Source organism: Sciurus vulgaris (genome assembly GCF_902686455.1).
Source record: "Sciurus vulgaris genome assembly, chromosome: 12".
Classification (NCBI taxonomy): domain Eukaryota; kingdom Metazoa; phylum Chordata; class Mammalia; order Rodentia; family Sciuridae; genus Sciurus; species Sciurus vulgaris.
This window is the reverse complement of record NC_136473.1, coordinates 83,617,105-83,645,022: the sequence shown is the minus strand read 5'-3', so window position 1 is coordinate 83,645,022 and position 27,918 is coordinate 83,617,105. Positions and strand designations below refer to the sequence as shown.

Genomic DNA, 27,918 nt, shown 5'->3' with positions numbered 1-27,918 from the left:
ACAACAGCAATATGGAAACTGGTAGCATTCCAGCACAGAGAATAGAAACAAGTAGTATTGGAACAAGACAGGCTATCATTTTGTAACGTACTATTAGACACAAGAAACAAAAAAGGTGAAACAAGACACACTGGAGTGGGACCAAATGTAACATTTTGTCCTGAGCGATTGAAAAAAGCATGACTTTCAAACACTTCAGAAATATTCCACACTATACTAGTATGGCCCAGGGCGTGCTTGTAAGGGGTAATGGCCTGTCTGCATTCTTTAGTGCATTGTTCATAGACCAGTTGCTTAATAAGCGGCATGGCCGCGTCAGGATCCCCAAAAATTCTACCTGCAGCCTCCACTAGACGGGCCATGAAGTCTGAAAAGGGTTCAGTCAATCCCTGAGTAATTTTAGTAAGATTACCAGGTATCTCTCCTTTGTTAGGGAGGGCCTTCCAGGCCTGGGTAGCGAGTCTGTTAATTTGTTCATACACCTGTTGCGGATATCCAAGCTGTTGATTGGCAAATCTTCCCTGGCCCATTAACATGTCAATATCCCAGGCTGGATTCCCTGCTGCTCGATTACGTGCAGCTTGTTCAGTGGCATATTCTATATAGTAAGCTTTCCAATCCAAGTATTGACCAGGATTTAAAGTGGCCCTAACTAAATTTTGCCAATCTCCTGGGGTCATGGCAAAACGATGTAAACTTTCTATTATCGCTACAGTGAAAGCAGCTGATGACCCATATGTGCGGACTGATTCTGCAAGATGTTTAACCGTTTTAAAATCCAAAGGTTCATGGTATCGATTCCCCCCTCCTTGCGGTTGGAAAACTAGAAAAGCCTGACTTGCTAAGAAAGTCCCCGCTTCCCTCCACATTTGACAACTAAAGGAGGCACCTTCTCCTGCGCTGGGCGCAGAAGGGTTATACGGAGGAGGTGAAACTTCCTCTTTGTTTAACTCTAGGTCTTTCATTTGCTTGCAGATGGCCTCTAGTTCCTCTTCAGAATCATTTTCTCCCTCTGACTCTGAATCCTCTTCACTGGCCACTTTAGAGGAAGTTGAACGTTCCTCTTTTACACTGTCTAAAGCTGCCTGACCCTCCTGCACAATTTTTCTAAAGCGCCTTTCTTCCAAACAGGCACGAATCAGCCGACAGAGCGGTCAAATCCCTCCTGAGACAGTACCTTGTTCTTCGGCGCGATCTACGTCCTTTCCCAGTTTATCCCAACTTGCTAAGGAGAGATTCCCCGATACTGCAAACCATGGTGCCACCCTATCTATCTGTTCAAGAAAATCTTGTATTGTCTTATCCCTGAGCTTTAGACCTCTACTTTTTAATAAAGCTTTTAATGCTTTATGCAATGGGTGGGATGGACTATTCCCCATCTTGACAAATCAGGACCAGCCCGATTTCTCTAGCTTATATATACTGAAAAGATATCCTCCTTAATGGAGCCCCCCGTTCTTCTCCAAGGAGATTGGGGAAAGTTATCCTCCGTAAACGGAGCCTCCTCCTCCCTTTTTGGAGTCAAAGGAGTACTTACCAGCCGGCTGCCCTGGACTGCCGAGGTTCTGATCAGAGCTTCCCCGTGCGGGCCACCACTTGTCGCTCGCAATGATGACTCTTACACGATCTTCCTCAAGCAGTTTTATTACCCCAGGTTCTTACAGAGTTCCCGTAGATCTTCTTCCTCCCCCTACCCCAGAAACCATTCCCTTATAGAGCCCATCAGCCAATCAGCAGCCTGTCCACGTGCACATCACATGGACTCAGCCAGTCCATTGGCAGTTGCCCCATGGCATGCGGTGTTCCCGTGCATCTCATGCTCCCGCTGTCAGACCTCCTGAAAGTTATTTACCACCTAAGTGCTCCGAGGAACTTCCGCTCAGCGCCGTCTTAGCTCTCAGACTTAATGGCCGATGGGCGGGGCTCGTCACAGATGACTGCCTAAGGGAGATGGGAAAAGAATAAAAGCAGGAAATGGGAATAAGAGAGTAGAAGAAGCTGGGTTCAGTGGCACATGCCTGTAATCCCAGCAGCTCAGGAGAGTGAGGCAGGAGGATCTGGATTTCAAAGTCAACCTCGGCAACAACCAGGTGCTAAGCTACTCAGTGAGACCCTGCCTCTAAATAAAACACAAAATAGGACGGGGGATGTGTCTCAGTGGTTGAGTGTGCTTGAGTTCAACCCCCAGTACCTTCTCCCACTATGAAAGAGAGCAGAAGTATTGTTTACCATGGGGGCTCATGTCATTGTGGGTGAAGGGCACAGTGTCAATAACCACAGAGACACCGGGAGCCAGGTAAAAGTAGGCGAGCTGGTAGCTGCTGACTCATTTATTGCGGAAGCTTCTTCTTTTATTGAGTACCTATCCAATCAGTGCGTCACACCACTTGAAACCACCAATCATTTAGTCTCCGAGAACCACCAATCATTTGAGGGTTTTGTATTTTGGCCAATGGGGATGTATGACTCCACATTTCCCCCTTTTTCTTTTCTTTTTTTTCTGTGCATTGTTAAGTGTCCTCTGGCCGGGAGTAACACTATACCACCAGGCATAGTCCAACCAGGTGACCAACCTGCGTGGACACTGCAGGAGATAGGCGGCTGTGCCTGTCTTAGGTCGTCTCCCTCTGGAGATCTTACCCATCGACTACCAGCCATTACTAATCCCGAGTGTACAGCACATATTTTAAAGGTAACATGTTGATGGAGGGGTTTTTGGGCATCCTATGTTTTTTCTTATGATTTTTTTCCTTTTTTATGCTCAGCATCTTGGAGATCTTCATCGGAAGGTTGTTCTGGTTCCTGTAGATGAACATATTGTGACTCGGTGCTTACCAACATTGTCATCGATTTGCTGATGTTGTTGATTTGAACCTGTAATGAATTTCCTTAACAGCATAGCAAGGTATAGCATGAGAAGCATTTTAGTCAAGCACAGGTTTCTGAAGCTCATCAGAAGTAGTGCGATCAACAGCAATCTGAACACGTGTGAGGAAGTCCGGAAACCACTCATGAGGGCCTTGAATAAGGTTTCTAAAAAGTTCAGAAGATTTAGGAATACTAAGCAATTTAAGGAACTTCAGAGTGAGGTCTTTAACCTGATCATAATAAAGGTGGCAGCTCACAGTGGCTTGATTCCTGGGGTGTGTGTAATCACCTTGGCCCAATGACATGTCAAGGGAGATAGTCTCTCCATTGACAGCACTTGTTCTGGCTTGTGAATCATGTCATAAATGGCTTTCCATTGTACAAATTGACCAGGAGATAAGCAGGCCTTAAGAATGCTGAACCAATCAAAAAGGGTCTGTAATTTACTTCCCCATTGTTCTAAAACTTGCATTAAAAAGGGCGAATTAGGGCCAGACTGGAGGCAGCCTTCCGAAGGACAAGGACGAAGGGCAGTAAGATCCCCAGGTGTCCTAGGGAACCAGGGGTTGTCCTCAGCGTCAGGACCAACATTGACAGGGAAGGGATAAGGAGGAGGAATTGAGGCATTTTCTGGGTAGAAAGGAGGTTGCCCATGTGGAGGGGACGCAGAAGAGAACAGAGGAAAAAAGAGCGAAGAAAACAAAGAGTTACGAAAAAAGAGAAAAGTGAAAGGAAATCATAGAGAGAAAGTGAAAGTAAAAAGGGAGACAAAGAAGGGAGCCCTAAAAATGTGGTGGATCAATGTAAATGCTTAAGCAGGGGACTTGCAACGTGTTTTAGGCGTTGCCAGGATGCCTGCCACGTGTCTCGGATTGTTCCCAAGCCAATTCAGGCAAGGGTGGTTCAGCGTTTAGGTGTGATCAGTGCCGAAGTAAACGCCCTGGATGAAGCCAAAGTGTTGCAGCTCAGTGAAACTAGGGAGAATATGAGGAGACAAAGGAGACAAACAAAAGCGGGGAAGAAGAAGGAGCCTATCTTACCCTATAGGTTCCATATAACACAAAACAGAACAAAACCCGGAGAGACACATATAGTGTCCATAGGGGCCCTTACCCGAGAGCCAAAGAAAGGGGTCGGCCAGTGGCGGTGGCCCCACGTTGGGCGTCAGATATGTTGTTTACCACGGGGGTTCATGTAATGGGGGGGTGAAGGGCGCAGTGTCAATAGCCACACAGACACCAGAAGCCAGGTAAGAGCAGGTGAGCTAGTAGCTGCTGACTCATTTATTGCAGAAGCTGCTGCTTCTTTTATTGAGTACCTATCCAATCAGCACATCAATCAGCATGTCACGCCACTCGAAACCACCAATCATTTAGTCTCCTAGAACCACCAATCATTTGAGGGTTTTGCATTTTGCACCAATGGGGATGTATGACTCCACACAGAAGAAAGAAAGAAAATAAGAGAAAGAAGACCCTTACACAGAATCACAACAATTTGCTATGAACTAGGAAATATGTTTAATGCAATCACCTATATCTGAGTACAAATCACACTTCATCTACACAATGTGACTCATAAATGATTTTTCTCATTCCTCCTTTATATCAGCAATCTTTTCTGTATAGTATAAAATTATATTCCTATTAGAGACATTATAAAGAAGAGGCACAATATCCTGTATTCGATGGATCTTGCAGAGATACAGGTCTCCCTACACACACTGGCATTTCAAATCCATGTTCAAAATTTATGTACAGACTTTCTAAATTGTTGCACTTTAAATCTGGAAATGACCTCAAATATCAATCAAATCCTCACATTTTACAGATGAGTTGACTGAAACCCACCAAAATGACAAGTGACACAGAAATAATGCATAGAACTTAACTCCAGCAAGATTTTCCATTTCCTACTTGAACTACACAGTTTACTATGAGGCTGAATGGTCTTATACAAATTTCTACTACTTCTTCTGATAGTGTTGAGGACAGTGACAATGTCTTATTTACCTCTCTCATTGTGTCTAACGCAACAAAAAATGTACAACAATGAATAGAATCTAATACATTCTAAAATGCTGATTATCCTAACCTGCTATAGACAGGGTTATAGAGCAATAATTACAAAGACCAACTACTTCCTTCTGAAAATCTATTCTACTGGTTGTGATAAGACCTGTGTTCATAGCAGACCTCTATGAATATCGTTTGACACTTAATTAAATTTGTAAGTTGGTACCATAATGAGAAACCAAAATGTCTCTAAGATGATTCTTGTTTTGTCACAGTTTTTCCTGGAGACATAGCAAATTAATTAAACCATGACTCAAGATAGAGATCAGTACTTTCTATTAGCTGAATCTCTTGATCTGATGTTGAATTAACCTCATTACAGCCTTGCCAGATTGGTTGATTTCTCTGCAACTACTGTGTCCCACTATGGCATAGGATGTAGAAAACAAAATTTTTAGGTAGACTCTAGTGACAATAACATTTTTCATACTTCTGCACACCATATTGGTCCACACCTCTGTGTTTTTTTCTAAAGACACATTTATTCAGCATCATGATTAGACTACCAATTAGCAATTAACAGCATGGGTGCAAAAAAACAAAAATAAAGTCTACATTAAAACCTTTGCTGGGCTCACTGTCAGGCATCTATCATTCGCCATTTACCTGCCTCTCGCCTGTCCATCCCCTGGGTTACTCCTATCCATCACCCAACGCACGAGGTTCACCTCCCGATAGTCCGACAGCAGTCAGCAAACTGATCGCCAACTGCCAGTGGAGCACCAGCTGCCTGCTGCTGCCTGGAAGTTCCCTGTTACAGTCCCTGCTGGTTTGATTACATGTGGCTGCCGCCATTTTGAGACAACAGCCAGGCCTCGGAGGACCCCTGGCCGGACTGACTGAGCCCTATCTCCAGGATCCCTCAGCCCAACCAATCACTCCCTGCCTCTGGGGCCTTCACATCGACTGACTGCTCCCTGCTGCCAGGACCCCCAGACCAACTGACTGCGCCCTATCTCTGGGACCCCAGACGGACTGATTGCACCTGGCCTCCAGGATCCCACAACCACACCAAACACACTGGACCTCCAGGACCCCTGCCGGCCCAACCCCATCCTGTCTCCAGGACCTCCAGCTGACCACGACCACCCCTGAGCTGCAGGTGCCCATTTGCCAACACATTTCGAAGCCAGAGCAGCCATCTTGGATAATCCTGGAAGCCATAACTCCAATCTTTGGGTGGGGCAAATCCCATCCTGAGACACCTGCTGGAGGCTTAAAGCTCTTTGTCAGGTACCTCTCATGCATCAGGCTACTGAACACTGGGAGGTTTCATTAGTATATGACTGTTATACAGTAGATTTTCTTTTTTCTCCTTTTTAAAAAAAATTAAGTTTTTATTTCTTTACTTTTCTTGCTCTCTTTTCCTTTTGTTTACCTGTTCCCTCAGAGTCTCTTTCTCCCTTAAAACCTTTGTTGGAATGCTTTACACTTTTCACGGAACAGAAACTCAAATAACCTGTTATGCAATTAGTCACAAATACAGTCCTCAAGTTTTTTTGCCCATATACATGAGTACTGTCTAAACCATGTCTTCTTCGAAGCAGCTAGGCCCTGCCACCACTGTCCTTGGCTGAGTTCACAAATCTGTAGCTATAGTTTTCCTATCACTTCTCTGGCTCTCCTGTCCTGCTAAGCTTTGTTTCCAGGCAGTAGTAAAACCTTCTGCCACTGTCAGAGCTACTGCTGCTGCTGGAACCACCAGAGCCACCTTGGTTTTGTATTTTGGCCAAGTATTGGCCTCTAACACCATAAGGTCCACAGCTTCTGCCTTCAGATTCCACCCTTAATGGGTCCAAAATTTGATGACTATTATAATTGCCAAAATCATTATATCTTCCACCACCTCCAAAATCCATCATTACCTAATTCATTGTAGCTATCCCTGCTGCCACCACATCCACGACCACCACGGTTTTCACCAAAGCCACCAGGACTACTCAAGTTTTCTCCACAACCAAAATTGCCATTTCCACCAAAACCACCTCCACAACCACCACCAAAGTTTCCAGAACCTCTTCAACCTCTGTGGCTAGACGAAGCACTAGCCATCTCTTGCTTTGGCAGGGCTTTCCTCACTTCACAGTTGTGGCCATTCAGAGTATGGTGTTTCTGAATGACAGTCTTATCCACAGAGTCATGGTCGTCAAAATTTACAAAAGCAAAGCCCCTCTTCTTTCCACTGTCTAGGTCAGTCATGATTTCAAGAACTTCAGTTTCCCCAAGCTGTTCATAATAATCTCATAGGTGACATTCTTCAGTGTCTCCTATAATGCCACCAATAAAGATCTTTTTTCACAGTTAAGTGGGCCCCTGGTCTTTGAGAATCTTCTCCTGGGACAGAACTCTTCCACCCACCTTGTATGGTCTTCTGCATCCACTTCCTCCACAGTGACAAATCGAAAGCCCCTGGAGCACTTGGTGTTTGGGTTTCTCATTACCACACAGTCCGTGAGTGTTCCCCATCGCTCAAAATGGCTTCACAGACTCTCATCAGTCTCAGTTCAGCCCTCTGATGAATAGCTTCTGCAGATGTTCGGGCTCTTTAGGGGACTCTGATTTAGACATGATGGTAGTAGGAAGAGAGACTTTAACAACACTTTCTGGTGATGTCCACAGACAAACATGCAACCTCATCTTTTCCCATTGTCTCACTGTTGAAGTTTAAGTCACACAGGCTTCATTTTGAAGTGAGAGCAAGACAAGTTCACATTCTGCCCCAGAGATTTACACAGGCTGTTTCCCCTATTCCAGTAATGCTCCTCCTAATCTTTCAGTCTTCTACGCAAAGTAAATATTCCACCTCAACTAATTTTCTATACAGAACTTGTTTCAGAAGGGTGTGCATGCATGTGTCCCTGTGTATATGAAGAAGCCACTTGTTTTCACACGTTCTCAACCATTCCTTTATGTATCTATTCATTTCTGATTTACCTACTATTTTTTAATTCTTTTTGTCTTTACACTGACAGCAAGTAGACTAGTTTAATCTGTACCAAATAATGCTAGAGTTTACCAAGAGTTCACAACAGAGAATTGTGGTTTCCAAGGAACTTATTTAATTTGAATTTTAGAGAACTCTAGAAACCAGCATTTCTAACAAGCCTCTGATTAAAAGTGTGATCTGGGGAAGCAATTTGACTTTCATTTTGTGTCAGATCACATAATAAAATAAAATTAAATTAAATCACTTAATTAAACAAAAATTTTTATACAAATTATTGATATCTACACACAATGTGGTTTGGAAAATGAAATAAAAATGAAATCATGTGTATATAGTTGTATTTATAAGTGTGCTAAATGAAAAGCTATACAATAATGAGAAACATTAAAGGATCAAATCCAAGTATAAAGGAAGACAATCCTCTGAATTCCCATGTTTCATTGAGCATCAAAAGCCACCAATCTTTTCGTTCTCTTCTTGTACATTATTCTGTATCCACATTATTTGCATCTGATTGGATCCCTAGATTTTATTTCATTTTCTGTGTGACATTCTCCACAGATATATATCATCGGCTGCCTCTTTGGGGCTTGAATGTCCTTCTGGGTGTCCATTTCTCATACCTATACAGCACAGAGAATTTTACCCACGTTTCTAAACAGAACCCCAATCATAAAAGTGTCACAGCCAACTTCCCACGCAGGCATATCACCTCTGTGATTTTGCTGTTACACAGCAGCTGATGATTCTATGACCTGATTAATTTTTACTCATCTTTCAAAACAGAACTCACCTATCACTTACCCAGGAAAACTCCTTGAGCCCACACTACAAACTCAAGAAATAATCTGTGTATGTGTGTCTGATATCCACACTAACTACAAAAATGCAGGAATTCAGCCTTATTCTATATTTCCCACAGCTTCTGCCCAATTTTTCATTCAGAAAGAGGCCACAATAATGGAACAAAGCAGAGGTAAGAGAACTAAGAAAGACTAGATTGGGAATTCAACTAATTTTTTCAGAAATGTGTGTATATTATATATATTGTATTTAAGTTTTTTCAGCTATAATCTGCAGTTGACAGTCCAAAGGGACAGGGCAGTACCATAGGTTCAGAGTGGCAAAGGGCATAGCTTAGGCCAGTGTAGTGTCAAAGAGTAAACTGGTCTCTCAAGTTAGAATCTGGTAAATTGTTCATTACTATAGGTATTGGAAAAGAAAAAACAGTTGTTACTCAGGTAATGAACCTGGGCAACCAAGTGTCAAAGTCTGAGTCAGGATAATTGAAAATAAAGGGTCCAAATGCCAGGAAATCAGAACCAAATACAATGCCAATAACTCTGAGCTAGGGCTCTCTAAACTTCAGGACAAACACAGAGGCAGTCTTTGAATATGGACTGACCCAAGATCCAAACTGGCAGCTATCAAAATAAGTTGCAAGTATTGACAGAAAAGAGACTGAGAACAAACCAGTATTCAAATAACTTTCATGTAGCTTAACATGAATTCAGTAAGACAAGGCTGCATCCGCATATTTCTATCCAAAATTCCTAGATTCCAAGATTGAAGCTGTTATAGAAATACAATCTAATCAGAGTTTATTCTTCTAAAATCTCCCAGCTTTATTTCAATTCATATTCTCATAATGAAAGAAATGTTATTCCAAAACCACTGTATTGAAGGTCTACAGAGTATTTTAAGTGATTTCATCAAGAAAAATGAAAAGATAAAAAAAAAAAAAAACAAGTATATGGTAACACATATGTCAATTAGCTGAATTTAGCCATTCCTTCATGTTTACACATTTCAAAATAACATGTTGTAGACAATAAATATATACAACTTCTGTCAATTGGAAAATAAAAGATCTACGGAGGAAAGATGTTAAATAATGCATAAGTATTATAGTCACCCCTTTGTGTCCAAAGGAGTAATGGCTCCCTTATGAAAATGGTTTGGTATTTGCAGGTAACATATTCACATCCTCCCATATACTCTAAATCATCTCTAGATTACTGATCATATCTAACATAACATAAATGATATGTGAGTCATCATTACACTGCATTGTTTAGTAAATAATGGCCAGAACAAAAATGTCTGAATGTCTCTGGAACAGAAACAGTTCATGTATTTTGTTTTGGAATATTTTTCAATCCAAAGTTGGTTGAATTCACAGGTGCAGAACCTGCAGATGCAGAGAAACTACTACATAGATGTTATATAAGCTTTCTGATATGCTCCAAGTGAATGTAATTTTAATTCTCATAAGACAAAACTGCTTATTCAAATAAAATATTCATTTCAACTTTTAAAATGTAGCTTTATTTTTCTGTTAGAAAGCTGTGCTTCTAAGTCTTTAAATTTAAATCTGCATGTTTATTTTTTTCAGAAAATCAAAAACTCAAAAGTGAAATAACAGTTTCTGAGGGTGCCATCTAACAGACCACAAAGTAATTATTTTTGCCAACTTGTCTTCTTCCATTGTCACCTCTGTTTAAAACTTTGCTGAGGGTAAGTCCTTTTCTAAGTCCTCTACAAGGCAGCCTCTCAGCTGCTGTCAAATGGTGCTTTTCCAGGATTCCAGGGGTTATAGTCTTTCTCAAAAATATTTTTGGGGAAAAAAATCACTTCTAGATCAGTGCAAAATGTGGTGGCAATGACAGAAAGTGATTCAGAAAATTTCCAGAATGGGCTTTTCTAAAATACGCTTCCAGAAACAATCACCAAGCTTCCTTCTCCAATCACAGTATCCAATGCAAAAGAACTATCAATGTGTATCTTGTACTTTGTTCATAGAAGATGTTTGATGCCCTTTAGAGCAGCTTGCTAATACTTCATCAAGAAGCTTCTAGAAAACTACAGATTACTGAGGATGGGTGATTGAAAAAGAATTTAAAATGTTGGATCATTTACTGGGTTATCAGAGATAGGAGATGTGGGATAGGATTTAAGGTAGAGGGTTAGTCAAGTGTGCAGTTTCTTCTTCACTCTCACTTAACTGAATGAAATGAGAAAAACCAGAGGAAGGTTTAAAATTATCTAGCAGACAGTAGCCAAAATGGTTACTTCCAAGGCACTCAATCACAGAAGCAGCATTCTCTTCCCACTTGGACTTGGGTTTGAGATGACTGGTTTGGTGTTAAACACACATGATGCGTTCCTTGTGGAAGACAGACATTTGTTACTTATTCTAAAATTTTATTTCAATTAAAACTTTATCTAAATGCAATGTAGTGTACTAGATCAAACCATGGGATAGAAAAAAGGACATTAGTGGAAAAACTGGAGCTATTTGAATAAAGTCTGCTGTTTAGTTAGTAGGAAATACGCAAATGTTGGCTTTTTGGTTTTTGCAAATATACCAAAGTAAGATGAGATATTAATATAAAACACTGAGTAAACGACATGCAGAAACTCTCTGTACTATCTTTACAACTTTTTGTACACCTAAAACAATTCCAAAACAAAATGTTTATTTAAAAAGAAAAACCTCTATGATATCCTTGTCAATATGATAGCACAGTAAATTTATCATTCCACCCAAAACTTATTTCACCCATTGTGACCTTTGAAATGCATATTACAATATATTCAATCACCTAGATAATTAAATTGATAATTCTAACTCATGTAAGAAGAACAAATATTTGTAATGGCTTTTGGAGAACCTGTCATCTCCTATAAATCAAGTCATTGATAAAAGAGGATTCGTGAATCAGGGAATAAAAATGCCAAGATATAAATTTATGTGACTCTTTAATGCATTAAAAATTCCATTAATAAAGATTGTGAATTTCACATCTCAAATGGAAAGCGGCTAGTATAATAAAAATTGAAGCTTGTTTCACTATGACTTGCTAAAGACATGAATTAATTTCAATTTAATAAAATTTCATTGATGGTGGTTGACCCACTGTTCAGATTTAAGGACAGAGTTCTGAATAAAGGTAAAAACATGATACTGAATCTTTGTTGATTCACAAAATCTACAAGTTTTTTCCCCTAGTGTATGTCTATGACTTGAGCTACTGAAAGAACAAACTTTTAAGTAAAAATAAATAGCTACATAAAAATCAATAGGATTTTGCTTTCTAACATTTGCTTTCAAATAGTCCCCCAAATGAGCTCCTATTCTATCTAAAAGCAAGAAGAAAAGCACCCTAAGCTCTAATATGGTGATGACTGGAGGTGCGACAATAATATGGTGATGGGCCTCGGCAGATGTCACCAATGGCAATGTCCACAGCACTTCCCCAGCAAGACCACCCCATTCAGCCTCCTGTTTGTAATGAGCCAATCCAAAATCACCCTAGATAATTATCCATACTCCTATTTAAAAGATACCCAAGAAGCACACTCACAGGGACTTCCTCCATTGTACATTGCAATATTTAGCAAATCTCACTGCTGAAAGTTTCCCTTAATTTAGTTTCAAAGTTACTGTGTAATTTCATATAAGAAACAAAAAAGAGAGAGAGAATATAAGTACATTAGCATTTCTAGACATCGTTTTTTTTTTTTTTTTTTTTTTTTTTCCTGTTGGAATAGAGTGAATCAATCCCTTGAGACTGATGTCCTCCAGATAAATGAATGAATGAATATAGTTTCTGAGACTCTGACCCTGGATGGTGGAAAACCCACTTCCCCAGATGACTTCCATTCTGACTCACCAGGACATGTCCCAGAATGAAACAGCAGACCCGACAGGCTTATCCTGAAACAGCCAATTTATTCTTCATATTATAGTTTTGCCAAAGGACCCGATATATGTGTTTATCAAATATATAAGAACATTATCAATATGTTTCGATATGGCTGTCATTATTGAGATTTGGATTAGAACAATATACATTAGGAAAATAGAATTTCTCTGTGATTTTGGTATGGAATAAACTTTACATTAATAAAATTCCACAAGACTACCACAAAACAGATAACTCATTAGGCATACATTGTCCCATAAACTATTTTTCCATATACTTCATAAAAAATAATTTTTTATATTACATGTAAGACTTTCAGTTTCTTTAAATTTTTACCATATTAAGGAAGCTGAGAAATTTATTGACACTAAAATTAACAAATTACCTTGGACTTGCAATTTTATTAATTGTTCTTCTATTGTGTTTCTTGGCAACCTCAGAACGCTTTGTAAAATTTACTTCTAACTAAAGTTGGCAAAATATTTTAGGCCACTGGAAATCTCACTTATGTCATTTTCCAGGTCATTTTCAAATTGAAAACATGTTCATACTCTGAAAACAATTTTGTCACACACTGAACTCAGCAAATCAAATGGTGGTTTTTTTGTTAAAAAAAAAAAGAAAAAAAGAAAGAAAAGAGAGAAAAAAGTTATTTGTGGGCACTAGAATTGGCAATTTTTGACAGACAAAATGAAAAATAGAAAAATTCAAAATCTTCCCATTCTTTTTATATAAAAAATAAATATTGGGTTCAATTTCCCAGTACCACAAAAAAATAAAAAATAAAAAAATAAGTAAAGTGTTAAAACTAACATTATGTGGCAAACTATATAACATTTAGATATTACCAAATTATCTTCAATATCTAAACTTGCCAGTATTTCCTCTAGTTTGTCTGTGGAAAAGAAAGGCTAAAATACACTGTAAAGTGCAGACTTAAAAAAAAAAAGAGACTAGAAAAGTGATCTTGTGCTTTGAATTCTACCTTAATGTCATACCCATAAGATCTTTTTAATTAAAAATAATGTGAATTTTTAAAATTAGATTTCTAGATAGTCTGAACCATCTGTGGCTTGAGTCATTGGAAAAACAAACCTAATAAATAAAAATAAAGTAACTGTAAAAAAATAAAACAAAGGAAAATCATATCTTATTTTATGAATTCCCTTTTTATTTATTAATTTACCCAAGTAAATTCCTATTCCGTCTAAAGGCAAGAAAATATTATTAATATTTAATGGAGTAACAATTGAGGGTACAACAACAAAACAGAGGTAACAGCGACAGGAAAAATAATAACTTTTGAGACTACTTGGCAAAATACTCCTCAGCAAAACCTAAGAATTCTTATTGGATATAGAGTTTTCACTCCAGCTCTCCATAACAGTTTCTCCCCCTCATTCCTCAGTTTTAATTTTACCTGTGGGAATGAATGATAAGTTTTTCCTAAAGTCAAATATTAAATTTATATTGTTGTTATATCAGTTGGGTAGCAGTATGGACCAGACGGAGCGGGGCCAGGACCTAGAGACTCGGTAGGTATATCCACTGACTAGAATAGGATCCTGGGCATGTGCAGATGTAGATAGGAGAGGAAATCAGCTAACCCAAATGTGAAGGATGGTGACCAGCGTCAAGAAAACAAGAGCGATACAGGCAGGCTCGGGGGTCATTGGCCAACAATGGGGAAGAGGGATAGAGGAGTTTCTTAAAAAGATTGTATTAGTCAGCTCTTCACCACTATGACAAAAACAACTGACAAGAACAACTTAGAGAAGAAAAATTTATTTTGACTCATGGTTTCAGAAGTCTCAGTTCAAGGTTGGTTAACTTCATTGCTCTGGGCCTAAGATGATGCAGAACATCAAGGCAAAAGGGCATGGCAGAGGAAAGCTGCTCAGCACGTGGTGGGGGCAGGGAGGGGGGACTAGGGACAGATGTAATCCAGGTCACACCCCCAGTCACTTTCTTCCTCCAGTCATGCCCCCTCTACCTACCATTACTACCTAATAGTGCATTTAAATAATTAATCCATTAAATTGATGAATCCACTGATGAGAGTACCATTCTCATAATCTGATCATTTCACCTTGAACATTCCTGCATTGCCTAACACATGAGCCTTTCAGAGAACATTAAAGTTCAAATCATAAGAAAGTTGAAACAAAGAACGCATGATGTGCAATTCATATGGTAAGATAAGCATGGAATCAGCCTTAGAGAGGTTTGGCAGCCTAAGGAGGCTGATTTCAAGGGGAGATGACCACTTTGGAGGCAATTAGCATGAACAGAACTGGTTTGGGAGGTCTTGGGACTGTCCCAAGTCCCAAGACCTCCCAAGTAGAGAAACAAGTAGAGAAACAAGGGGAGGAGCAAAAGAATTCATCCCCTAAATTGCTATTAAATGAGTATCAAGATTTAATTCAGCAAAATAAATAAACTCTAGAGATCTGCTATACAACTTTGCAACTCAAATAGTTAACAATTCTGTAGTTCTCATTAAAAAAAATGTTAAGAGGACAGACCATGTGTTAAATGTGCTTGCCATAACTAAAATAATAGACCCAGAGGCAGAGGGGTCTTGATCATTGAGCGAGGAAAGGAAGGCTTGCCACTAGAACCTGGGTGTCACTTCAGAGCACAGGAGCATTAGTGATCAAGGTCACGCTGAAAGGACTCTTGGTCTACTAAAGGATCTGGAGTTTCTCCTTTTTACTTCTTTGTTTCTTTCCAGCATCATTCACTTTCCGTGTCAAAATGGAAAAATTACTCATGCTCAGACTTCAGATATAAATCTCTCTGATATCTTCCCTTTAAATTTTTTGGTTTTTTTAATTAATTTTTTATTTGTTCTAATTAGTTGTATATGAGTGTAGAATGCATTTATACATTTTGATAGATCATCCATAAATGGAGTATAATCTTTCATTTTTCTGATTATACATATTGCAGGATCACTTTACAGAAGGGAAGACTTGGAACACTTAGTGCACAGCTCACTTCTGGGGAAGTCAGTTGTCCAAGTCAGAAATGCCTTGAGGCTGTTCCTGTGATCCACTGACTTTGGCATATAAGGCATCCAAGGGACCTGGGACGATCCCTATTGCTTCTATCTGTCTTTCTTTTCACCAAAGTCATTCTATTATTTAGCATAAGCCATTCCCTGCTCCTTTGTTTTCTCTTTACTTCTAAATAGTCTTGATACATCAGTTAATTTCACTTCTACCAAGTCTTCTTGCCTCTGCATTAATTTGTTGCCTTTATGATACCTAAAAACCCATCATCATGCTATGCTATCATTCACTGTTTACTTGCCCATTCTTCCACTAGACTACAAATTTCAAGGGAAAAAAGTGATCAAGTTTATTCATTATTCATTTGCAACCTCAGTATCTGAACTAGTACTCATCATTTATAAATAAGCATTCAACAAATATTTGTTAAAGGAAAGAATAACTACATAAGCCAGAGATACAAGTTTGCTCCCTCCTTTTTCTTAAGACTCTAGGTCTATCCTTCAATTCCATCTTACTTCTACTCACCTCAAAGCATAGTGGGCCAACTGACAAGCCCATTACATCAGAGTTGAAGTGGTCTGCTGCCTCAAAGACCAGTGGACTGCTCAATACGTCTGCCACCATGGACATGGTTCTATAACAAACCACAATCGCCTCTTTCCTGGCTACTATAGTCATAAAACTAGGTCTGTCTGCATCACTTTTGCCCTTAAAAAGGTCCCCAAAGGATACCTTGTCCCTTCCACCATGTGAGGATGCAGCAAGAATATACCATCTAAGAAACAGATATCATATCCACTGGCACCTTGATCTGGACTTGCCAGTCTACAGGATTGCAAGAAATAAATTTCTTTTGTCTTTTAAGTTACCTAGTTTCTAGCATTTTGATGTAGCAACACAAGCATGCACAGGAGGAATTAATGACTCATGCAACATGGTAGGATTCTTAGCATTCAGTGTTTTGCTATCTGATTGATCCCCTATGCATATGCTTATGCCATGTCTAACTGGTCATAGATGAATTTTAGATGGGCAATTTATTTATGTACTTCACTTTTATATCAGCCATAAAGATTTACTAAATATCTCCCTTATTGTTTTTGTAGTAGTTTCATTAACCTTCATAGAAATAAATATTCTATTGTTACTACTTTTCAAATCCTTCAAAAGGAATTAGTTCATTATGAAAAATTTGGTAAAGCATTGAAAAAAATGAGACAAATTATGAAACTAGAAAGGACAAGGAAATTTTTAAAATATACGCTAAACCTATACACATAGACTTTAAGTTAGATAAAAGTAATATCATTAAATAATGAACTTGGTAGAGGTAATATTCTGAGTTTTAGTAGGACATTTGAAACACTATATTATAAAGCCCTCCAAGAAAATGTTTTAAAATTGATTTAGTTAAGTAACCTGTCACTAAGATTGAAATAGCAAGTAATGAAAAATGTCAACACCCTGAACTGAGATAAGAAATTTAATGGCATAGCAAAGAAGCCAGGGGTAAGTCTGGTTTTATGCAGCATCTTAATTAATTATTTGGAAAGAGGAGTAAGCATTTACAGATTATATTCTGAAATGGCACTAACTTTGATGATGCTACAAAAAAGATTAATAGGGAAAAATAAAATGCCCCAGGGCTTGGGACACTTAGGAATATTAGTAAGTGGAAGAAAAAAATAGATATAATTGAATAAATGAAAACAAGTTTTAAAAATTTTGAAGAATAATTTTGAAAGCAATAATCTAGGAATTTTTAACATCATGTGGATTAAAATACTATTCTAAATATAATAAATTTATCAAATATGGGGCTTAGCAGCTTTTGCTTGACTCATTCAAGGACAAAATGGTCAAATTCTTCTTTGGATAACATAGAATCTAAGGAAAAGCGAAACTTTGGAATGATTCAAAGTTGTTACACTGATGTGTACTCCTGACTGTGGAACTGGGCATGGATGGTAAGCATGATGTTGTTGGAACAAATACTAAAAGTACTGGAATTGAAGTATTCTTTAACTATTCTGCTTTCCCTTGGTGCTGTGCTCTTTAAAAAGAAAAACCTTAATGACAAGCTTCTCTAGCATGGGAGCTATCAAGAAGAAAAGCCTTCTGGGTTCTAGCAAGATGGCAGAATAACAGATTTCAAAATTCTCCTACCACAAATATCCCTAAATTATGAAAATAATTAACAATTTTAATGCACTTTTGAGATATCCTAAAAAGAAAATACCTAGCTACTTGAATTGAAGAGGGAACTTGAAATAAAGAGTAAACTGCCTTTCTATCATCCTCTCTGCCTACCTGAGATGATCCAGGGAAAGAGGAACAGCAGATACTAATCCTGTAGGAGTAGATATGCTATCTCAGGACCAGTGGAAATGAGAGTTAGAATTTGAACCCCCCAAATAAATTAGTCTCTTCAAAGGTCTACATCTTCAGTGAATCAGGACTAGAACAAAGTTTACCATCAGCACCAGAAGACAAGGAAACTTGTTTCTGCCTGGGATTTTGAGGAGAGGGGAGGAATTCTTCTTAGAAATTATCACTGTACCAGGAAAGAAAAACAGAGTGGAAGAAATAGAAAATTCCATGAATGGAACATCCAATTAGATACAAAGAAAAAGAAAATTTGTGATTTAGTAGACAAAGTTGGACAAAGTATCCAGACTGCAGACAGAGATAATTTAGAGGAGGAAAAACTAAGAATGAGACAGAAGATATGGATGGTAGAAGAAGAAATTCTACCATGTGTCTCAGAGCAATTTCAGTTAGAATGAATTAAGAGAATATGAAAGAGATGATTGTTGAAAACTGATTAGTTCAATTTTTAGAATTAATAAACAATGGAAATGCTAATGGTGAGGAAGCTTAATAAGAACAGAGAAGGAGAAAATGGGGAGAAAAAACTACAACAGAAACATAAAAGTGAAATGAAAGGAACCAAAGACAAAGAAAAATAATCTTATAATAACAGAGGGAAAGATGGATTATCTGCACAGAAAGAAAAATTAACCTGATATTAGATTCCCACCAGCAACAAAGGAAGTCATTAAAAAGGTCTGCCTTCAAAGTGCTGAGACAAAAATAACTTTCAGTCTAGATTTCTACACCTTGCTAAATATGAATTCAAGAGCAAAGACATTTTCAGACTAAAATAGCTTCCCATGCATAATTCTCTATTAAGAAATTCTAAAGGCTGTACTTTAGGAAGAAAGTTATTTAGTATCACGTAGGAATAAAAGTTAGCAAATAAATGAGAAAATGTGTGTGTAAAACTAAGTAAGCAATACTTTGTGTAGAATAATAATGGTGATAACAAGTTTAAGCTGTCCAAAAATCAGGAAGATCATATACAAAAATGGAATAAACTCAGTGTAATTCAAAAGAATATCATATTGTATTGGAAAAATATCTAGAAAATCTAATTAGATGCAGTTCAAAGGACATACCTAAAAGTAGACACACAGAGGCTTATTTTTTCCATATTACATGATCAAGTTTGTAATGTTTCATAAATGCTGGTGCTCTTGGTTTGTTGAGTATAGAAACGGTCTTTATCTAATAGCTGGTGAAAATTTATGTTATCTTCTATGTATTGGCCTACTTTCTTCCTTAGAGTAGTTAAAATTTCCAGTTACTTACTGAGCAGCGTTGTCAGCTATGACTTTATATGTTTGGATGCTGTGTATACAGGTGTATATAGGTACAGATTCATCATGCTCTATCATCTTGCCCCAGGAACTATTTAACTGTCTCTCAAGTCTCTGCCCTCATGCTAGCTTTGTCTTGAATTTCATTTCTTCAGATATTAAGATTGCTACTCTATCTTTCTCTCAGGTTCTACATACCTACTGTATTTTTTTCACTCTTTTACTTTCAATTTTGTTTGCTTTTAGAAGTGTCCCAAGTAGACAAAATATTGACAGAGATAATTACCACTCAATCCGAAGGTCCCAGTCTCCTTTAACTCTTTTAACATCCTGCTCCCACACACCATATTGTGATTTCTGCCCTATTTGGGGCTCTTTTTGCATCTTCTTAAAAGTTTTTTTTTTTTTTTTCATTTACTTACTTCCTATGTCTTATTTATCTCAATTTTATTTTTCCATCCATCATCAAAATACAGTACACATTTGGGGGACTAAAATGGCTCCTCCAGCTCTCATGCCAAACTCTATAGTCTAAATACTATGAAGAAATCAAAGGGAAGGGAAAGGCAGGCTCTAGGCCCTTTAAAGGAATGACTTGAGAGTTGCACACTCTACTTCCACTAATACTCCACTGACCAGAACTTAGTGGCATAGCCACACCTACTTAAGAAATGAGTATCATTAACACTTGTGTTTTTGTTTAATTTATGAACTTATAGACAGGTGCAAAACATAAATCCTCTTTTGCAACCCAGAACTCATTGAGTATGAGTTTTGATACATATAAGAAGGTATATAACACCTAAGACAGCTTAAAGTGAGGCCATACCAATAACTTAAAATCTCAGCTATCTTGATTCAATATTCCAATTTTCATATCATAATAGAAGATGGCTTTTTTAAAAGAATAAAAAAAAAAAAAAGAAATGAACATCATTCATCCCAGTGGAATCTTCTTTTTCAATAGAGAAAGAAGAAAAGAGATGTTGACTCAGTTACTTGTACGTCCTATGACAGCACATTCATTTCACCATATGAAATCCCACTCCCGCCTTGGGGAAGAAAACCCTAGAAACCTATTCAAGTTATAAATCCAACGCGAGGTCCACGATTTCTAGATAATGCACAGTCCTCTACAACTGACCCAAATGTGATGCTTCACAATCCTGCAATCTAGAAAGCAAAGCGTAAGAAGTCTGCCCCTTCTTCCATTTCCAATGTATATTGCTAGAAAAAGAGCAAGATCATGAAAATAGAATTTATTTTTTTAAGGAAGGGAAAATGGTACCAAGAGAGCAGTTGCTGGTCCATAGCAGTTTTCAAATGCTAAAAGGCAGGAGTCCACACTCACTTGACCTGACCACAAATTCTTTGGTTAGCTATTTGGTGCTGGTCTCCTGGAAGGATTCCTTTGCCCAAAGTCTATCATGGTCCCTAGATTGGTCCTCTGAGGTTTTGGGGGGTTTACTTTTTTCCATGATCACATCTGATGTGGGTATTGACTAGTAGGCTCTTGTCAGGGACTGTGCAGATTTTGCAGCCCACTTAATGTTAGTGCGGGACTATCAACTTGGGGTTTCTTTACCAATTAGGCAGAAAACAACTATAGATTTTGCAGGCAAGATTGTGGTTTCTTTGAAAATACAATTTCCTGGAACGTTTAGTAGGTGTTTAGCCTACTTGTTTTCATGAGTTCCATATGCAAGGAGCTATAGACGAAAATTTTGCCTAGACTTAAAAATCAGTCTCTTATTTACTGACCGCTAGACGCTGCCCATATCCTCCTTCCAGTTTAATGGTGGCTTCCTTGAAGTCACGTAAAACAACTGTGAGAGCAGGAAGATGACACTAGCTGATCATTGCCGTTGGAGTGACTGAATTGTCTGACCTAGAAATCTTAATGGGAAGTGGCTTGTTAAATTTAAAATAAGTATTTATCCTCATATTTTTCTAGCTCCATATTGTAGAAAATGTATTTCCTTCTATTAGTTCTTCTTCCAAAGGAAAATAGTTTTAATAATGTTGTCACACTAAATGAAATTTTGTATAGATTTAAAATTATAGGAACAATATGGTATTTCTTTTTTTTTCCTCAATAGCTTTAAAAATATTACTCCTTTTTCTTCTTACCTCCAATGTTGTTGTTGAGAAACTTTAAGTTAATGTTATTCTTGTTCTTTTGTTCATGATCAGTTCTTTCACTTCAGAGTTTAATAGAAGTGTCTCAATACAATTAATATTTTAAAATTTCTTTGCAATGTGGCTAACTTGGGGTTTCTCCTTATTTAACCTCTTAAATGGTTTGCATGCTCTGAAGCCAAAAGCCATACATCTTTTATTTTTCTTTCTCTTTTTTGTATGTGAATTTATAAAAATTGAAGTATATTATAAATGTATAATATAAAGCTGTTTAGCTCTACATTTTATGAATGTATCACAATTTATTGTGATACACATTGTTTTGATAAATATTTTGGTGGTTTGGAACTATTATAAATACCACCCTAAGCATTTTTTATCATGTTTGCTAATGTACACATATGTACATTTTTATTTGGTTTAATTAGTTATACATGACAGTAGAATGTATTTTGACACAGTTGTACACATAACCTCTCATTCCTCTGGCTGAACATGGTGCTGAGTCACACCAGGAGTGTAATCATACATGCTTATAGTGTAATAATGTCTGTCTTATTCTATGTCCTATCCCCTTTACCTCACCCCTCCCCTTACTCCCCTCTGCACAATCCAAAGGTCCTTCATTCTTCCCTCTGTTCCCCCATATGTGCATTTTGTTGAGAAAAATCTAAGAGTGAAATTTCTGGGCTGCAGGTGGTACATTTGATCAGCTATAGTAGATATTTTCAATTTACCAAAGTCATTGATTACATTTAGACTCCCCCCAACCATATGTATAAGAATTCAGTTAGAGCAAGATATCCTTATCTGCTAATTCTGCATAGTGGATTAATAAATGTTTATTAAATTATTACCCAATACTTTTTTATATTTGAAATACTACACAATTTTATTTATTTCGTATTTTTATTGATTCTTTTCAGTTACACATGACAACAGAATTTATTTTGACATAATTATAGAAGCATGGAATATAATTTGTCCTAATCCAGGATAGTACTTCCCTTTCCCCTCCCTTTCTCCCACCCCCTATGTTCTTCCCCCTACTCCACTGATCTCTCTATTTACTTATAGATTTTTATTTTTAAAAAATTGGTGTCTTGTTTAGTGTACACAAGTGGTGAGATTCACTTTGGTATACATGTACATAGGAGAGTTAGGTCGGATTCATCCCATTGTCTTTCCCTACCCTATCCCGCTTCTCTTTCCTTTGTTTCCTTTGTCTACTCCACTGATCTTTTTTCTGTTCTTCTTTTTTAACCTCTCCACCTTATTTTTGAATTAGCTTCCTCATATCAGAGAAAACATTCAACCTTTTACTTTTGGGGACTGGCTTATTTCTCCAGTTCCATCTATCCACAGGCAAATGCCATAGTCATTCTTCTTTTTTTTTTAAATATTTTTTATTTTTTATTTTTTTAATTTTTTACGGACATGATTCTATATTTAAAGGACCCACAAAATTCCACTAGAAAACTTCTGAAACTAATAATGAATTCAGCAAAGTAGCAGAATATAAAGTCAATATGCGTATATCTAATGCCTTTCTATTCGTAAGTGATGAATCCTCTGAAAGAGAAATTAGGAAAACCACTCCATTCACAATAGCCACTCCATTCATTCACAAACCACTCCATTCACAAAAAAAATACTTGGAAATCAATCTAACAAAAGAGATGAAAGACCTCTACAATGAAAACTACAGAACACTAAAGAAAGAAATTGAAGAAGACCTTAAAAGATGGAAAGATCTCCATGTTCTTGGGTAGGCAGAATTAATACTGTCATTCTCCTTTATGATTGAGTAATACTACATTGTGTCCATATACCACATTTTCTTTCCACATTCATCTGTTGAAGGGCAACTGGGTTGGTTCCATAGCTTATGTGAATTGTGCTGCTATAAACATTAATGTGGCTGTGTCACTGTTATGTGCTAATTTTAAATCCTTTGGATATATACCAAAGAGTGGGACAGCTGGATGGTCTATTTTAGAAAATGTTCCATGTGCTTCTGAGAAGAAAGTGAGTCATTGATGGATAAAATATTCTGCAGATGCCTGTTATATCCTAATTATTAATTGCATTTTTAAAATTTATTTTTATTGTAAACAAATGGGATACATGGTGTTTCTGTTTGTACATGGAGTAACAGCATACCATTTGCATATTCATACATTTACATAGAGTAATGATGTTTGAGTCATTCTGTTACTTTTTTCCTTCCCCCCGACCTCTCCCACCCCTCTTTTCCCTCTATACAGTCCATACTTCCTCCATTCTTGCCCCCCTTATGTGTCATCATCCGCTTATCAGTGAGATCACTCGTCTTTTGGATTTTTGAGATTGGCTTATCTCACTTAACATGATATTCTCCAATTTCATCCATTTGCCTGCAAATGCCATAATTTTATTATTCTTTATAGCTGAGTAATATTCCATTGTATATATATATACCACAGTTTCTTTATCCATTCATCAATTGAAGGGCATCTAGGTTGGTTCCACAGTCTGGCTATTGTGAATTGAGCAGCTATGAACATTGATGTGGCTGTATCTCTGTAGTATGCTGATTTTAAGTTCTTTGGGTATAGGCCGAGGAGTGGTATACCTGGGTCAAATGGTAGGTCCATTCCAAGTTTTCTAAGGAATCTCCACACTGCTTCCCAGAGTGGCTGCACTAATTTGCAGCCCCACCAGCAAGGTATGAGTGTACCTTTTTCCCCACATCCTCTCCAACACCTATTGTTGCTTGTATTCTTGATAATTGCCATTCTAAATGGGGTGAGATGGAATCTTAGTGTAGTTTTGATTTGCATTTCTCTTATTACTAAAGATGGTGAACATTTTTTTCATGTGTTTGTTGATTGCTTGTAGATCTTCTTCTGTGAAGCATCTGTTCATAACCTTAGCCCATTTGTTGATTGGGTTATTTGTATTCTTGGTGTAGTTTTTTGAGTTCTTTATATAGTCTGGAAATTAGTGCTCTATCTGAATTATGAGTGGCAAAGATATTCTCCCACTCTGTAGGCTCTCTCTTCACATTGCTGATAGTTTCCTTTGCTGAGAGAAAGCTATTTAGTTTGAATCTATCCCAGTTATTGATTCTTGCTTTTATTTCTTGTGCTATGGGAGTCCTGTTAAGGAAGTCTGATCCTAAGCCAGCAAGGTGAAGAGTTGAACCTACTTTTTCTTCTATAAGATGCAGGGTCTCTGGACTGATTTCAAGGTCCTTGATCCATTGCGAGTTGATTTTTGTGCAAGGTGAGAGATAGGGGTTTAGTTTCATTCTGTTGCATATGGATTTCCAGTTTTCCCAGCACCATTTGTTGAAGAGGCTATCTTTTCTCCATTGCATATTTTTCGCACCTTAGTCTAGTATGAGAAAATTGTATTTATTTGGGTTTGTGTCTGTGTCCTCTATTCTGTACCATTGATCTACCTGTCTATTTTGGTGCCAATACCATGCTGTTTTTGTTACTATTGCTTTGTAGTTTAGTTGAAGTTCTGATTTGCGATACCCCCTGTTTCATTCTTCCTGCTAAGGTTTGCTTTAGCTATTCTGGGTTTCTTATTCTTCCAGATGAATTTGCTCTATTTCTGTAAGGTATGTCATTGGCATTTTAATTGGAATTGCATTGAATCTGTATAGCACTTTTGGTAGTATGGCCATTTTGACAATATTAATTCTGCCTATTGAAGAACATGGGAGAGCTTCCCATCTTCTAAGGTCTTCCTTAATTTCTTTCTTCAGTGTTTTATAGTTTTCATTGTAGAGATCTTTTACCTCTTTGGTTAGATTATTTCCGAAGTATTTTATTTTTTTTGAGGCTATTGCAAATGGGGTTGTTTTCCTCATTTCCCTTTCAGCTGTTTTGTCGCTTGCATATAAAAATGCTTTAGATTTATGCATGTTGATTTGATAGCCTGCTATTTTGCTGAATTCATTGATGAGGTCTAGAAGTTTTCTGGAGGAGGTTTTTGGATCCTCTAATTACAGAATCATGTCATCCACAAATAGTGACAGCTTAAGTTCCTCTTTTCCTATTCATATCCCTTTAATTTCTTTAGTCTGCCTAATGCTCTGGCTAGAGTTTCGAGGACAATGTTGAATAGAAGTGGTGAAAGAGGACACCCCTGTCTTGTTCCCATTTTTAAAGGGAATGGTTTCAGTTTTTCTCCATTAAGAATGATGTTGGCCATGGGCTTAGCATAAATAGCCTTTACAATGTTCAGGTATGTTCCTACTATCCCTATTTTTTCTAGTGTTTTCAGCATGAAGGGGTGTTGTATTTTGTCGAACGCTCTTTCTGCATCAATTGAAATAACCATATGATTCTTATCCTTAAGTCTATTGACATGATGGATTACGTTTATTGATTTATGAATATTGAACCATCCTTGCATTCCAGGGATGAACCCCACTTGATCATGATGCACAATTTTCTTAATATGTTTTTGGATACAGTTTGCCAATATTTTGTTAAGGATCTTTGCATCTATATTCATCAAGGATATTGGTCTAAAATTTTCTTTCCTTGATGTGTCTTTGCCTGGTTTGGGTATGAGGGTGATATTAGATTCATAGAATGAGTTCAGTAGGGTACCCTCGTTTTCTATTTCCTGGAATACTTTGAGAAGTATTGGAATGAGTTCTTCTTGGAAGGTCTTGTAGAACTCGGCTGAGAATCCATCTGGTCCTGGGCTTTTCTTGGATGGTAAATTTTTAATGGCTTCTTCTATTCCATTGCTTGATATTGATATGTTTAAATTATGTATATCCTCCTGGTTCAGTTTGGGAGGAGCATATGTCTCTAGAAATTTGTCAGTGTCTTCGGTAGTTTCTATTTTGTTGGAATACAGATTTTCAAAGTAGCTTCTCATTATGTTCTGTACCTCAGAACATAAGGAACCAGAATGCAAGGATGGTTCAATATTCTGTCGTGATATTTTCTTTTGCATCATGTATTTTAGTAATTTGAATCTTCTCTCTCCTTCTCTTTGATAGTGTGGCTAAGGGTATGTCTATTTTGTTTACTTTCTCAAAGAACCAACTTTTTGTTTTGTCAATTTTTTGAATAGTTTCTTTTGTTTCAATTTCATTGGTTTCAGCTCTGATTTTAATTATTTCCTGTCTTCTACTACTTTTGCTGTTATTCTGTTCTTCTTTTTCTAGGGCTTTGAGCTGTAATGTTAGGTCATTTAGTCATTGACTTTTCATTCTTTTCTGGAATGCGCTCCATGCAATGAATTTTCCTCTTAATACCACTTTCATAGTGTCCCAGAGATTTTGATATGTTGTATCGTTGTTCTTATTGACCTCTAAGAATTTTTTAATCTCCTCCCTGATGTTTTTTGTTATCCATGTTTCATTCAATAGCATATTATTTAGTCTCCAGGTGTTGGAGTAATTTCTCTTTTTTATTTTGTCATTCATTTCTACTCTCAGTCCGTTATGATCTGATAGAACACAAGGCAGTATCTCTATTTTTTTGCATTTCCTAAGGGCTGTTTTGTGACATAACATATGGTCTATTTTCGAGAAGGTTCCATGTTCTGCTGAGAAGAAAATGAATCCGCTCATTGATGGATGGAATATTCTATATGTGTCTATTAAGTCTAGGTTATTGATTGTGTTATTGAGTTCTATGGTTTCTTTGGTTGGATTTTGTTTGGAAGATCTATCTAGTGGTGACAGTGGTGCATTAAAGTCACCCATAATTATTGTGTTGTGGTCTATGTGATTCCTGAAATTGAGAAGGATTTGTTTGATATACAGGGATGCACCATTGTTTGGGGCATAAATTTTACTATCATTATGTCTTCCTGATTTGTGGTTCCCTTGAGCAGTATGAAATGTCCTTCTTTATCCCTTCTGACTAACTTTGGCTTGAAGTCCACTTTATCTGATATAAGGATGGAAACCCCCACTTTTTTATGTGCATGGTAGGTTTTTTCCCACCCTTTCACCTTTAGTCTGTGGATGTCTTTTTCTATGAGATGAGTCTCTTGCAGGCAGCATATTGTTGGATCTTTCTTTTTAATCCATTCTACCAGTCTATGTCTTTTATTGATGAATTTATGCCATTAATGTTCAGGGTTATTATTGAGATATGATTTATATTCCCAGTCATTTGGCTTATTTTTGGTTTTTAAGTTGGCTTGGTTTCTCCTTTGAGTGGTTTTTCTCTAAGGTAGTTCCTCCCTTTGCTGACCTACATTGTTGTTTTTCATTTCCTCCTCACAGAATATTTTGTTGAGAACATTCTGTTGTGCAGGCTTTCTATTTGTAAATTCTTTGAACTTTTGTTTATCATGGAAGGATTTTATTTCATCTTCAAATCTGAAGGTTCGTTTTGCTGGGTATAGGATTCTTGGTTGGCAACCATGTTCTTTCAGAGCTTGAAATATGTTGTTCCAGGCCCTTCTAGCTTTTAGAGTCTGGATTGAGAAGTTGGCTGCTATCCGTATTGGTCTCCCCCTATATGTAATCTGATGCTT

General features: G+C 37.5%; 1 pseudogene across 1 annotated transcript; it reads right to left on the bottom strand.

Moving 5' to 3' along the window:
- Window positions 1–8,327: 8,327 nt before the first annotated feature.
- On the bottom strand, window positions 8,328–8,504 carry LOC306642241 (DNA-directed RNA polymerases I, II, and III subunit RPABC4-like; annotated as a pseudogene). Its single transcript has one exon. The product of its transcript is annotated as a DNA-directed RNA polymerases I, II, and III subunit RPABC4-like (transcript).
- Between the last annotated feature and the right edge of the window lie 19,414 nt (window positions 8,505–27,918).